Here is a 12,345-nt window from a genome sequence, read left to right as displayed (position 1 = left end):
ACTGACGTCATAGGCTGTTATGATGGTCACTGGCGGTCATTGACGTTGTGTACTGTTTGTATTCCGGTGCACACCAGATCTGCTGAGCTTTTAGCATCACTTAGAGCCGAAAGATGACAGGCGGCCATCATAATGTGCCCTAAACCAAACGTACCATAGCAACCAATCAGATTCCGGCTCTTCTAACACATCTTTCAAAATGAAAGCAGTGATCTGATTGGTTGGAATGAGAAGCATGGGCCCCTGCGTGCTCTGGAGCCACATCTTCCTCTCCATTATTCGGATGCCGGTGCAGACGCTGATACGCGGTGGTAGATATTGTCCCTCTCCGGCCCCTCAGGACATGGCGGCTGCTGGGCCTGTGGCCCTGGGTGTCGCTGAAGGCTCAGTAACCCCCTTAGCACCGGGGGACATTTCATTGTGCTCCTTTTCTTCCGTCCCTGCAGCCGTGTGAGCCTCGTTTACTGCAGGACGCGCTGAAGTTCTGACTGACGACATTGTATTATATATTGGACTGAAAAAACTGGGAAAAATGTTCCAAGGGCGGCGCCGTAATAAAAGAGACACCAGGCCGCTATTTTTTATTTGGGTTTTGATTAGTGATGAGCGAATATACTCGTTACTTGAGATTTCTCGAGCACGCTGTTAGCCAGCATAAGTACATGTGGGGATTATTATTATTATTATTATTTATTGTTATAGAGCCATTTATTCCATGGCGCTTTACATGTGAGGAGGGGTATACATAATACAAACAAGTACAATAATCTTGAACAATACAAGTCACAGCTGGTACAGGAGGAGTGAGGACCCTGCCCGCGAAGGCTCACAATCTACAAGGGATGGGTGAGGATACAGTAGGTGAGGGTAGAGCTGGTCATGCAGCGGTTTGGTTGATCGGTGGTTACTGCAGGTTGTAGGCTTGTCGGAAGAGGTGAGTCTTCAGATTCCCCAGCAACCAGGCAACCCCCACATGTACTTATGCTGGAGCTAACAGAGGTAAATAATTCAGCTGCGGCTAAGAAAACGAAATCTCCGAGCACTAAAAAATACTCGGCAGACCCCCGAGCATGCTCGGGAAATCTCGAGTAACAAGTATATTCGCTCATCACTAGTTTTGATACTTCAGTGTTTATTTTGCGGCAAAAATGACCTTAAAACATGATTCTCCAGATCAGAACTGTTACAGCAATACTAACCTTGTGATGAGTCCCCGCTTGTGATGAGCGAATAGCATTGTGCTCGGGTGGTCTCCGAGTATTTGTGACTGCTCGGAGATTTAGGGTATGTTCACACGATCCTTTTTTCACTGCGGATTTTTCAGGTCCTTTTTTGGTAAAATCCGCAGTGAAATCCGCGGTGCTTTTCCCTGCGGGTTTTGATCCTTTTTCTACTGCGGATTCCACTGCGGGTTTCCAACTGCAGTTTCCTATTGGTGCTGCTGGAAACCCGCAGCGGAATCCGCAGAAATAATTGACATGGTACTTCTTTTTTCTGCAGGCAAATCCGCTGCGGATTTGCCTGGGGAAAAAAGGATCCTCGGCACAGCGGGTTTTGTTTTCCATTGGGTTACATTGTACTGTAACCTACATGGAAAAAAGCTGCGGATCCGCAGTGCAAATCCGCTGCGGACCCGCAGCGTGTGAACACACCCTTAGTTTTTGTAGCCTCAGCTGCATGATTTACAGCTGTTAGCCAGGCTGAGTACATGTGGGGGTTGCCTGGTTTCTCGGGAACCCCCACATGTAATCAAGCTGGCTAGCAGCCGTAAATCATTCAGCTGAGGCTACGAAAACTAAATCTCCGAGCAGTCACAAATACTCGGAGACCACCCGAGCAACGAGTACACTCGCTCATCACTAGTCCCCGCACCTCAAAACCGTCTCCAGAATCTGCACTTTTCTCACTTTTGACTCTGCAAAAATTCTGTCGCTCTTATTCATTATCGTCTGGACTACTGCAACTCTCTACTGATCGCTCTCCCTCTTACTAAACTCGTCAATCCGTCCTGAATGCGGCAGCCATTGTCTTACTACTGTCCAGCCGCTTCACTGAAGCCTCCACCTTGTGCAAGTCACTGCACTGGTTACCCATCTGCTACTACAGATGCTTCTCACTAAATTAGAATATCATCAAAAAGTGAATATATTTCAGTTCTTTAATACAAAAAGTGAATCTCCTATATTCTATAGAGTCATTACACACAGAATGATCTATTTCACGTGTTTATTTCTGTTAATGTTGATGATTATGGCTTACAGCCAATGAAACCCAAAAGTCATTATCTCCGTAAATTAGAATACTTTATCACACCTGCTTGAAAAATTATTTTAAAATCCGAAATGTTGGCCTACTGAAATGTATGTTCAGTAAATGCCCTCAATACTTGGTTGTGGCTCCTTTTGCAACAATTACTGCATCAATGTGGCGTGTCATGGAGGCAATCAGCCTGTGGCACTGCTGAGGGGTTATGGAAGCCCAGGTTGCTTTGATGGCAGACTTCGGCTCTTCTGAGTTTCACTTTTTGTATTGAAGAACTGAAATAAATTAACTTTTTGATGATATTCTAATTTTATGAGAAGCACCTGTACTTCTCATTGCCCCTTCACATCAAAGTTCCTTCTTTATCCCTAGAAGTTTCCCTTTTGATTCCAGAATGGCAGTGTACTCAAGTGACCTTACTATATCCCCTCAGGTGGATCTAATCTTTACCTGCCAAAATTAACAGTGCTTTCCCTTTAGGCACCCCACGATCATTGGCAGCTTCTAGCCATCCTTGGGCTTGGAGGGTGGGCTTGACAAGAGAAGGCTATATATATATATGTCTGGGGCACCTGCGTTTTGTGCCAGGGGGACCTGTATTTGATACATGGCTCATGCCCAGAAGCTTTCCAGGTTTGTCCATAGCTGACCTCCAAAAGTTCCAGATCATGGGAAAACTACTAACATTTACCCATTACTGGGATGACAACGGATTACAGGCTGCCATTTTTAAACACTAAAATATACAAATGTGGTATTGCCATAATCGGATTGACCTGGAGAACCTTGTTACTTGGTCATTTTTTTCTGCACAAACTAAACCCCAAAACACGGGTGGAATTGCATATTCCCCCACATTTTTTCAGGACATTATATGGTAAAATATATTATGTCAATCAAAACTACAACTCATCCACTAGGGCAGCTCGGTGGCGCAGTGGTTAGCACTGCAGCCTTGCAGCGCTGGAGTCCTGGGTTTAAGCCCCACTAAGTACAACATCTGCAAAGAGTTTGTATGTTCTCCCCATGTTTATGTGGGTTTCCTCTGGGTACTCCGGTTTCCTCCCACATTCCAAAGAAATACTGATAGGGAATTTAGATTGTGAGCCCTAATGGGGACAGCAACGATAATGTGTGCAACCTGTAAAGCGCTGCGGAATATGTTAGCGCTATATAAAGATTATTATTATCCCACAAAACAAGCCTTCATACAGGTATGGTGATGGAAAAATAAAAAAGTGATGGCTTTTAGAAAAAGAAGAAAAAATAAAAAAGCAAAAATTAAAAATGTCCGCTTCCTTAAGAAGTAAAAGGTCGGTCAATGCTACAACCTAGGGTGCAATATGACCAAAATAATGGGAAAATAACAGCATAAATGGCTTTGAAGAAAATTGGCATAAAAGAAGCCAGAATATGTGGGCAATCAAACAAGTAAGAAAGGCAGTTGACAGCGGGCACAGGCTGGTGTCAGTGCTGTGTATGTGCAAACAGTGAGATAGCACGAGGCACAAGAAGAGAAGGTGGCAACGCTGGGTAAGCAGCAGATGGCAGCAGGCGGCAGCTTCCGCAAACCTTTTATTCTGCCCGCATCAAAAGACAACGGAGGAGTTTACTGAGGCAGAAGAATACACGGGGCTCCTGGAATCGGAGAGAGAATGCCATCTGCAATGACGCACACGGGCACGAAATGTCAGAGTATTGTATTATGAACATTGGTAGCGTATTCCATGCCCTATAGATATCTACAAATGTTAATATCATGATATCTTCTATAATAATAATTTTATATAGCTCCAACATATTCTGCAGCACTGTACAGTTCAGAAGATTATATCTACTTAATATTAATAAACTTCGATGTTCTACAACTTTTTACAGGATGATGCCAACATAATGTTTTATTTCACTGTCCATTAGATATCAGTAATGTATGTACAGGGCCTGCATTAATATACTTATTGCTTGATATCTTCTGCCATTTCCAGCGCCACTTCATTTCTATCCTGGATTTTGTGACCACAGTTGTAACTAGCCGGCCCCAACATTGTTTGTGTGACCAGCTCTCACATATTAAATGAGGAACTAACAGTCCGAGGTAAGATCCAATAAGAAAGAGCTGTGGTCACATGATGCAGTGGAGGTGCGGAGCAGCGCAGGAAACGATAGAAGACAGTGATGGGTAAAGATGCTGTATACATCACATAGGAGACTGCTTTATACATCACATATGAGACACCGAGACGGCTTTGTACATTACTAATGATACACTGAGACTTGTATATATAGTACATTACATAGGAAACACATAGACTGCTGTATTTATCACATAGTGCACACAGAGACTGCTGTATAAATCACAGAGGATACACCAAGACTGCTGTATACATCACATAAGAGACACCAAGTCTGCTGTATACATAGAATCCTAGAATGTTAGATTTGGCGGTGACCTCCAGGGTCATCATGTCCAACTCCTTGCTCAATGCAGGAGTCACTAAACCAATGAAAAAAATGTCAATAATAGAAACAAAAGATGTAAAAACTAATACAAAAGAGTGAGTTTATTTATCACAATAAGGCAACACAATAAAAAAATATATATTAGACATGGAGAGAAAAAAAAAGTTAAAAACAGGTGGAGGATACACAGGCCAAAGGAAGATGTCAGTTATATAAAAGGGAACATAATTTTCCAATAGAAATAATTAATGAACACCAGTAGGTAATATGATACTTTCTTGTGTCACAACATTTTTCTGATAAATAAACTGACTAATAAATTATTATAATTGATTTATAAATGAATGATACCAAGAAAATAGATGAGAGAATGGATGTGGCTGAATAATAATAAATTACTGATTAGAAAGTATATAGTAAGATATAAAGTGACAAGTGCCGCAGATAAACTTCAGAACTTACAGGGAAATGAATCAGAGCGGCTGAAGTCAATGAAATAATCACCCAGGAAAAAATCATTCACACTAACCAAGGTGCATGGTGTCCTGCTCCCCGTCACCGACACGAAGCCGATCATCCCCTATAATCCTGAGGTCTCTCCATTTTCACTTGCAGAAATTACACGTCAGTGATTTGATTTTGCAGAACTCTACAGCCAATCAGCGGCCTCCGTAGTCAGGGCTTTTCTGGTCCATCGGTGGAACTGACCTGGATCGGCGGAGGTTCGGACTGTTAAGTATCGCTTCTTTCCTTATTTTAAATTAGTCCCTTTCCTGCGGCCACATTTTTACAGGGTTCAGACAACCCCTTTCATTATTTTTCTTTTTTTAACTATGAATTTAAACAGAAAACACCAAATAATATCCCTTGTAGGGATACTATAATATACACTAACAATATGTTTGTTTTATTATTCATTTCAGCCTAGCAGCTTAATCTACTGAGTCTATTGTGTGTAGCAGTATTTCCTGCACTAGTGCACATTGGCACAACATAGCAAATATTTATTGCACTTTTGCATATCAGCACTTTATTGTATTTACTCTTATGGTACTTATTTATGATATATGTATTTATACACATTTTCTGAGGCTGCATTTTATTATTGTTCTATATTATTGCTGTGTATATTTGTATTGAGGTCAGACCCGTGGTGGTCCCACCGTTGTTTCTGCACTGGTGGCATCCATTATGTTTTTACTTCCATGTATGTTTGTCTTTAATAAATATTCATATATTCTTTAATAATTTGGTCTTTGAGTGAAGGTTCTTTTTTCGGTTGTGTTATATGAATTTAAACAGATTTACCCATCAAAGTGTCTGGAACATTGCTGATGATTAATAGGACATAAATGTATGATCTGTGAGGGTCCAACCCCAGGATCCCCAATGATCCGCAAGATCTGCATCACCTCTGTTCTGCTGATGCTGGGATCCAGAGGATGAACCCAACCATTGTGTCTTCTATCAATGTGCATTCCTGGAAAACCTTGCAAAGTATCACAGCCATAAAGATTATGAGGATGATTAATGATTGTCCCTGCGGCTGTTTTCACCTGCTGCGGGTGCTTTTCATCATACATACAGTGTATGTGCATGCATTATTACATGTACAAAACCCTGAGCCGCATCTGTTTGGCCATATCTCAGGTGTGCGATTTACCGCCGATCTCACTGGACTGTCCAGATAAAACCATCGGGTCTGACATTATAAAGGCGACAGCGGCCAATCCCTTTTATTCTCTTATTCATTGCTGCCACAATCATTACACATTGGTGCATCTCAATACATGAATGACTGAGTCACAGCCCTGGGTAATTATGGTGGCACAGCAGTTGTGCCCTCAGGAAGGTTCGGATGAAGCAATATGTCCACATGCATTAAATGGTCATAGACATTTACATAAATCAAGAATACTTTGTAATATATCTTATCAGAGAAATCCACTACTTTCTACACTTAGGAGCCTCTTCTCCCCCCACCACCCCGCTGCCTCCTGAACGTGTCCTCCACTACAAAAAAACAGCTAAAACATGTTAAACTGCAGCTGTTTAATTACATCTATGGAGACGGGAGGAGGATGAAGGATGAGCAGAGTGGAAATGACATAGATTATGTTGCTGTTCTCAAGTGTTTTATCTCACCCTAGAGCTGGATTAACAGCCAGACTGCTCAGTACTGCTGAATAATGTCTGTTTTGCTGCTTTGTAGTACGTGCTTATTATAGTCCAGTGATGTATTTACATCCATACTGCTCAGTACTGCTGTATAATGATCTCCAAGCTGCTGGTAAGTAATTTATTCCTAGAAATGGATCCACAGCTACACTGCTCAGTACTGCTGAATAATGTTCACAATGTTGCTCTTTTCTAGTAAGTGTTTATTTCACCCCATAGCAGGATTCATAGCTACACTGTTCATTACTGCTGTATAATGTTCTCCATGCTGCTGTTTTCTAGTAAGTTCTTATCTTACTTCAGTCCTGGATTCAAAACTACATTGCTCAGTACTGAAGTATAATATCATCCATGCTGCCGTTTTCTAGTGAGTACTTATCTCACCTAAGTGGTAGATTCATAGCTTCACTACTCAGTATTGCTGTATAATGTCCCCTATGTTGCTGCTTTCTAGTAAGTGTTTATTTCAACCCATAACTGGATTCACAGCTACACGGTTCAGTACTTATGTATATCATTCTCCATGCTGCTGTTTTCTAGTAAGTGTTTATCTCACCTAATTGGTAGATTCATAGCTACACTACTCAGCATTGCTGTATAATGTTCACCATGTTGCTCCTTTCTATTTAGTGTTTATTTCATCCTAGAGCTGGATTCGCATCTATACTACTCAGTACTGCTGTATTTTGTCCTCCATGCTGCTGCTTCTCAACATGTGCTACATAGAGACAGGAGAGCAGGAAATAAAATGGCCAGTAATTGTGTTATTCCTCATGCACACACATGATGGCTTATTCTGAACAGTAACTGTTGTGAATTTGGATTCTGGGCTCCCCCGGTGGCCGCTTGTGGAATTGGACTTGTCATCCTCTTTCCTGTTTCACCTGGTTCCATCAGTAGTGGGTGTCGCTATTTAAGCTCATTTCTCTGGTGGTTTCTTGCCGGTCATCAATGTTATCTGATGCCTCTCAGTGCTTGTTCCTGCTTCTAGACAACTACTAGTTAAGTTGGACTTTTGTCCATGTTTTGTTTTGCCTATTTGTTCCAGTTCACAGCTGAAGTTTTGTTACTGTGTCTGGAAAGCTCTCGTTGATCAGGGATTGCTACTCTGGCGTTATGAGTTAATGCCAGAGTTTAAGGTAATCTCTGGATGGTGTTTTGTTAGTGTTTTTCTGCTGACCATGAAAGTATACTATCTGTCTTCTGCTATCTAGTAATCGGACCTCAAATTTGCTAAGACTATTTTCCTGCTGCGTTTGTAGTTTCATCTGAACTCACCGTCATTATATGTGGGGGGCTACTGTCTTCTTTGGAATATTTCTCTAGAGGTGAGCCAGGTCTTATATTTCCCTCTGCTAGCTATTTAGGTCTTAGGCCAGAGCTGGGCATCTAGCGATAAATAGGAAATGCTACCTGGCTATTTCTAGTTGCGCGGCAGGCTTAGTTCATGGTCAGTATAGTTCCATCTTCCGAGAGCTTGTCCCTCTATAGGCTTGCTATGATCTCTGCCTGCAGAGATCATGACAGTTTGACCGGCCAATAAAGTGTTAAAGACCCAGGTTGAGAAAGGAGAGTTATAAGAAGTCTGCTGGAATTTTTTTTTTTTTTTTTTTTTTCCTCCAGTCTGCCTTGCTGCAGTCTTTTTTCTCTCTCTCCTCCTAATCTCTGTATGCTCTGTGTGCACCTGACAATAATGGATCTCCAGAGTGTAACTGCGGGTTTGAATAATCTCATCACGAAAGTACAAAATTTACAAGATTTTGTGGTACATGCTCCGGTATCTGAGCCGAGAATTCCTTTGCCGGAGTTCTTCACAGGGAATAGAGCTAGCTTCCAGAATTTCCGAAATAATTGTAAGCTTTATTTGTCCCTGAAGTCTCGTTCAGCTGGAGACCCTGCTCAGCAGGTTAGGATTGTGATTTCCTTGCTCAGGGGTGACCCTCAAGATTGGGCCTTCTCATTGCCAGCAGGGGATCCTGCGTTACGCGATGTGGATGCGTTTTTTCTGGCCTTGGGCTTGCTTTATGAGGAACCTCATTTGGAACTTCAGGCAGAAAAAACTTTGATGGCACTATCTCAGGGGCAAGACGAAGCTGAAGTTTTCTGCCAAAAATTCCGTAAATGGTCTGTGCTTACTCAGTGGAATGAGTGCGCTTTGGCGGCAACTTTCAGAGAAGGTCTCTCTGATGCCGTTAAGGATGTTATGGTGGGGTTCCCTTTGCCTGCAGGTCTGAATGAGTCCATGACAATGGCTATTCAGATTGATAGGCGTCTGCGGGAGCGCAAACCGGTGCACCATCTGGCGGTGTCTATGGAAAAGACGCCAGAAAGTATGCAGTGTGATAGAATTCTGTCCAGGAGCGAGCGACAGAATTTTAGACGGAAGAATGGATTGTGTTTCTATTGTGGGGATTCTACTCATGTTATATCAGCATGCTCTAGGCGTACAAAGAAGCTTGATAAGTCTGTTTCCATTGGCACCATTCAGTCTAAGTTTATTTTGTCTGTAACCCTGATTTGCTCTTTGTCTTCCATTGCCACGGACGCCTATGTTGACTCTGGCGCCGCTCTGAGTCTTATGGATTGGTCCTTTGCCAATCGTTGTGGTTTTGATTTAGAGCCTTTGGAGACTCTTATTCCTCTGAAGGGGATTGACTCCACCCCATTGGCTAATAATAAACCACAATACTGGACACAAGTTACCATGCGTATCTATCCGGATCACCAGGAGATTATTCGTTTCCTGGTGCTGTATAATTTACATGACGATTTGGTACTGGGATTGCCATGGTTGCAGTCTCACAACCCAGTCTTGGACTGGAGAGCAATGTCTGTGTTGAGCTGGGGATGTAAGGGTATTCATGGGGACTTACCTTTGGTTTCTATTTCGTCGTCCATTCCCTCTGAAGTCCCTGAGTTCCTCTCTGATTATCAAGACGTCTTTGACGAACCCAAGCTTGGGTCGTTACCTCCGCACCGTGAGTGCGATTGTGCCATAGATTTGATACCGGGTTGTAAATATCCAAAGGGTCGTTTGTTTAATTTGTCTGTGCCGGAACATGCTGCTATGCGGGAATATATAAAGGAGTCTTTGGAAAAGGGACATATTCGTCCGTCTTCTTCTCCCTTGGGAGCTGGGTTTTTCTTTGTCTCAAAAAAAGACGGCTCTTTGAGACCATGTATTGATTATCGGCTTCTGAATAAGATCACTGTTAAGTATCAATACCCATTGCCATTGCTTACTGATTTGTTTGCTCGTATAGAGGGTGCTAAGTGGTTCTCTAAAATTGATCTTCGTGGGGCGTATAATTTGGTGCGGATCAGGCAGGGGGATGAGTGGAAGACCGCATTTAATACGCCCGAGGGCCACTTTGAGTATTTGGTCATGCCTTTTGGTCTTTCTAATGCCCCTTCAGTTTTCCAGTCTTTTATGCATGATATTTTCCGCGATTTTCTGGATAAATTTATGATAATATATCTGGATGATATTCTGATTTTTTCTGATGACTGGGACTCTCATGTCCAGCAGGTCAGGAGAGTTTTTCAGGTTCTGCGGTCTAATTCTTTATGTGTGAAGGGGTCTAAGTGCGTTTTTGGGGTCCAGAAAATTTCCTTTTTGGGGTATATTTTTTCTCCCTCTTCCATTGAGATGGATCCCGTCAAGGTGCAAGCTATTTGTGACTGGACTCAGCCCTCCTCTCTTAAGGGTCTTCAGAGATTTTTGGGCTTTGCCAACTTTTACCGCCGATTTATTGCTGGTTTTTCGGATGTCGTTAAACCACTGACTGATTTGACCAGACAAGGCGCTGATGTTGCTAATTGGTCCCCTCATGCTGTAGAGGCCTTTCAGGAGCTTAAGCGCCGTTTTGCCTCTGCCCCTGTGTTGCGTCAGCCTGATGTGAATCTGCCTTTTCAGGTTGAGGTTGACGCTTCGGAGATCGGAGCTGGGGCAGTGTTGTCGCAGAAAGGTTCCGACTGCTCCGTCATTAGGCCTTGTGCCTTCTTTTCTCGCAAATTTTCGCCCGCAGAGCGGAATTATGATGTTGGGAATCGGGAGCTTTTGGCCATGAAGTGGGCGTTTGAGGAGTGGCGCCATTGGCTCGAGGGGGCTAGGCATCAGGTGGTGGTATTGACTGACCACAAAAATTTGATTTATCTTGAGACTGCCAGACGCCTGAATCCTAGACAGGCGCGCTGGTCTTTATTTTTTTCTCGCTTTAATTTTGTGGTGTCATACCTACCGGGTTCTAAGAATGTTAAGGCAGATGCCCTTTCTAGGAGTTTTGACCCGGACTCTCCTGGTAATTCTGAACCCACAGGTATCCTTAGGGAGGGAGTAATTTTGTCGGCCGTTTCTCCTGATCTACGGCGGTCTTTGCAAGAGTTTCAGGCGGATAGACCGGATCGTTGTCCGCCTGATAGACTGTTTGTTCCGGATGATTGGACCAGCAGAGTCATCTCTGAGGTACATTCTTCTGCATTGGCAGGTCATCCCGGAATTTTTGGTACCAGGGATTTGGTGGCAAGATCCTTCTGGTGGCCTTCTCTGTCACGAGATGTGCGAGTCTTTGTGCAGTCATGTGACGTTTGTGCTCGGGCCAAGTCTTGTAGTTCTCGGGCTAGCGGACTGCTGTTGCCCTTGCCTATTCCTAAGAGGCCTTGGACACACATCTCGATGGATTTTATTTCAGATCTGCCTGTTTCCCAGAAGATGTCTGTCATCTGGGTGGTCTGTGACCGTTTCTCTAAAATGGTCCATTTGGTTCCTCTGCCCAAGTTGCCTTCTTCTTCTGAGTTGGTTCCTCTGTTTTTTCAGAATGTTGTCCGATTGCACGGTATTCCTGAGAATATTGTTTCTGACAGAGGTACCCAATTTGTGTCTAGATTTTGGCGGGCATTCTGTGCTAGGATGGGCATAGATTTGTCTTTTTCATCTGCTTTTCACCCTCAGACTAATGGCCAGACCGAGCGGACTAATCAGACCCTTGAGACATATCTGAGGTGTTTTGTCTCTGCTGACCAGGATGATTGGGTTGCTTTTTTGCCATTGGCAGAGTTCGCCCTCAATAATCGGGCCAGTTCTTCCACCTTGGTGTCCCCGTTTTTCTGTAATTCGGGGTTTCACCCTCGATTTTCCTCCGGTCAGGTGGAATCCTCGGATTGTCCTGGAGTGGATGCGGTGGTGGAGAGATTGCATCACATCTGGGGGCAGGTTATGGACAATTTGAAGTTGTCCCAGGAGAAGACTCAGCGTTTTGCCAACCGTCATCGTCGTGTTGGTTCTCGGCTTTGTGTTGGAGATTTAGTGTGGTTGTCTTCTCGTTTTGTCCCTATGAGGGTCTCTTCTCCTAAGTTTAAACCTCGGTTCATCGGCCCTTATAGAATATTGGAGATTCTTAATCCTGTTTCTTTCCGTTTGGACCTCCCTGCGTCCTTTTCCATTCA

This window comes from Ranitomeya variabilis, chromosome 8 (genome assembly GCF_051348905.1).
Source record: "Ranitomeya variabilis isolate aRanVar5 chromosome 8, aRanVar5.hap1, whole genome shotgun sequence".
Classification (NCBI taxonomy): Eukaryota; Metazoa; Chordata; class Amphibia; order Anura; family Dendrobatidae; genus Ranitomeya; species Ranitomeya variabilis.
The sequence above is the reverse complement of the archived record's forward strand: the minus strand, read 5'-3'. Positions refer to the sequence as shown.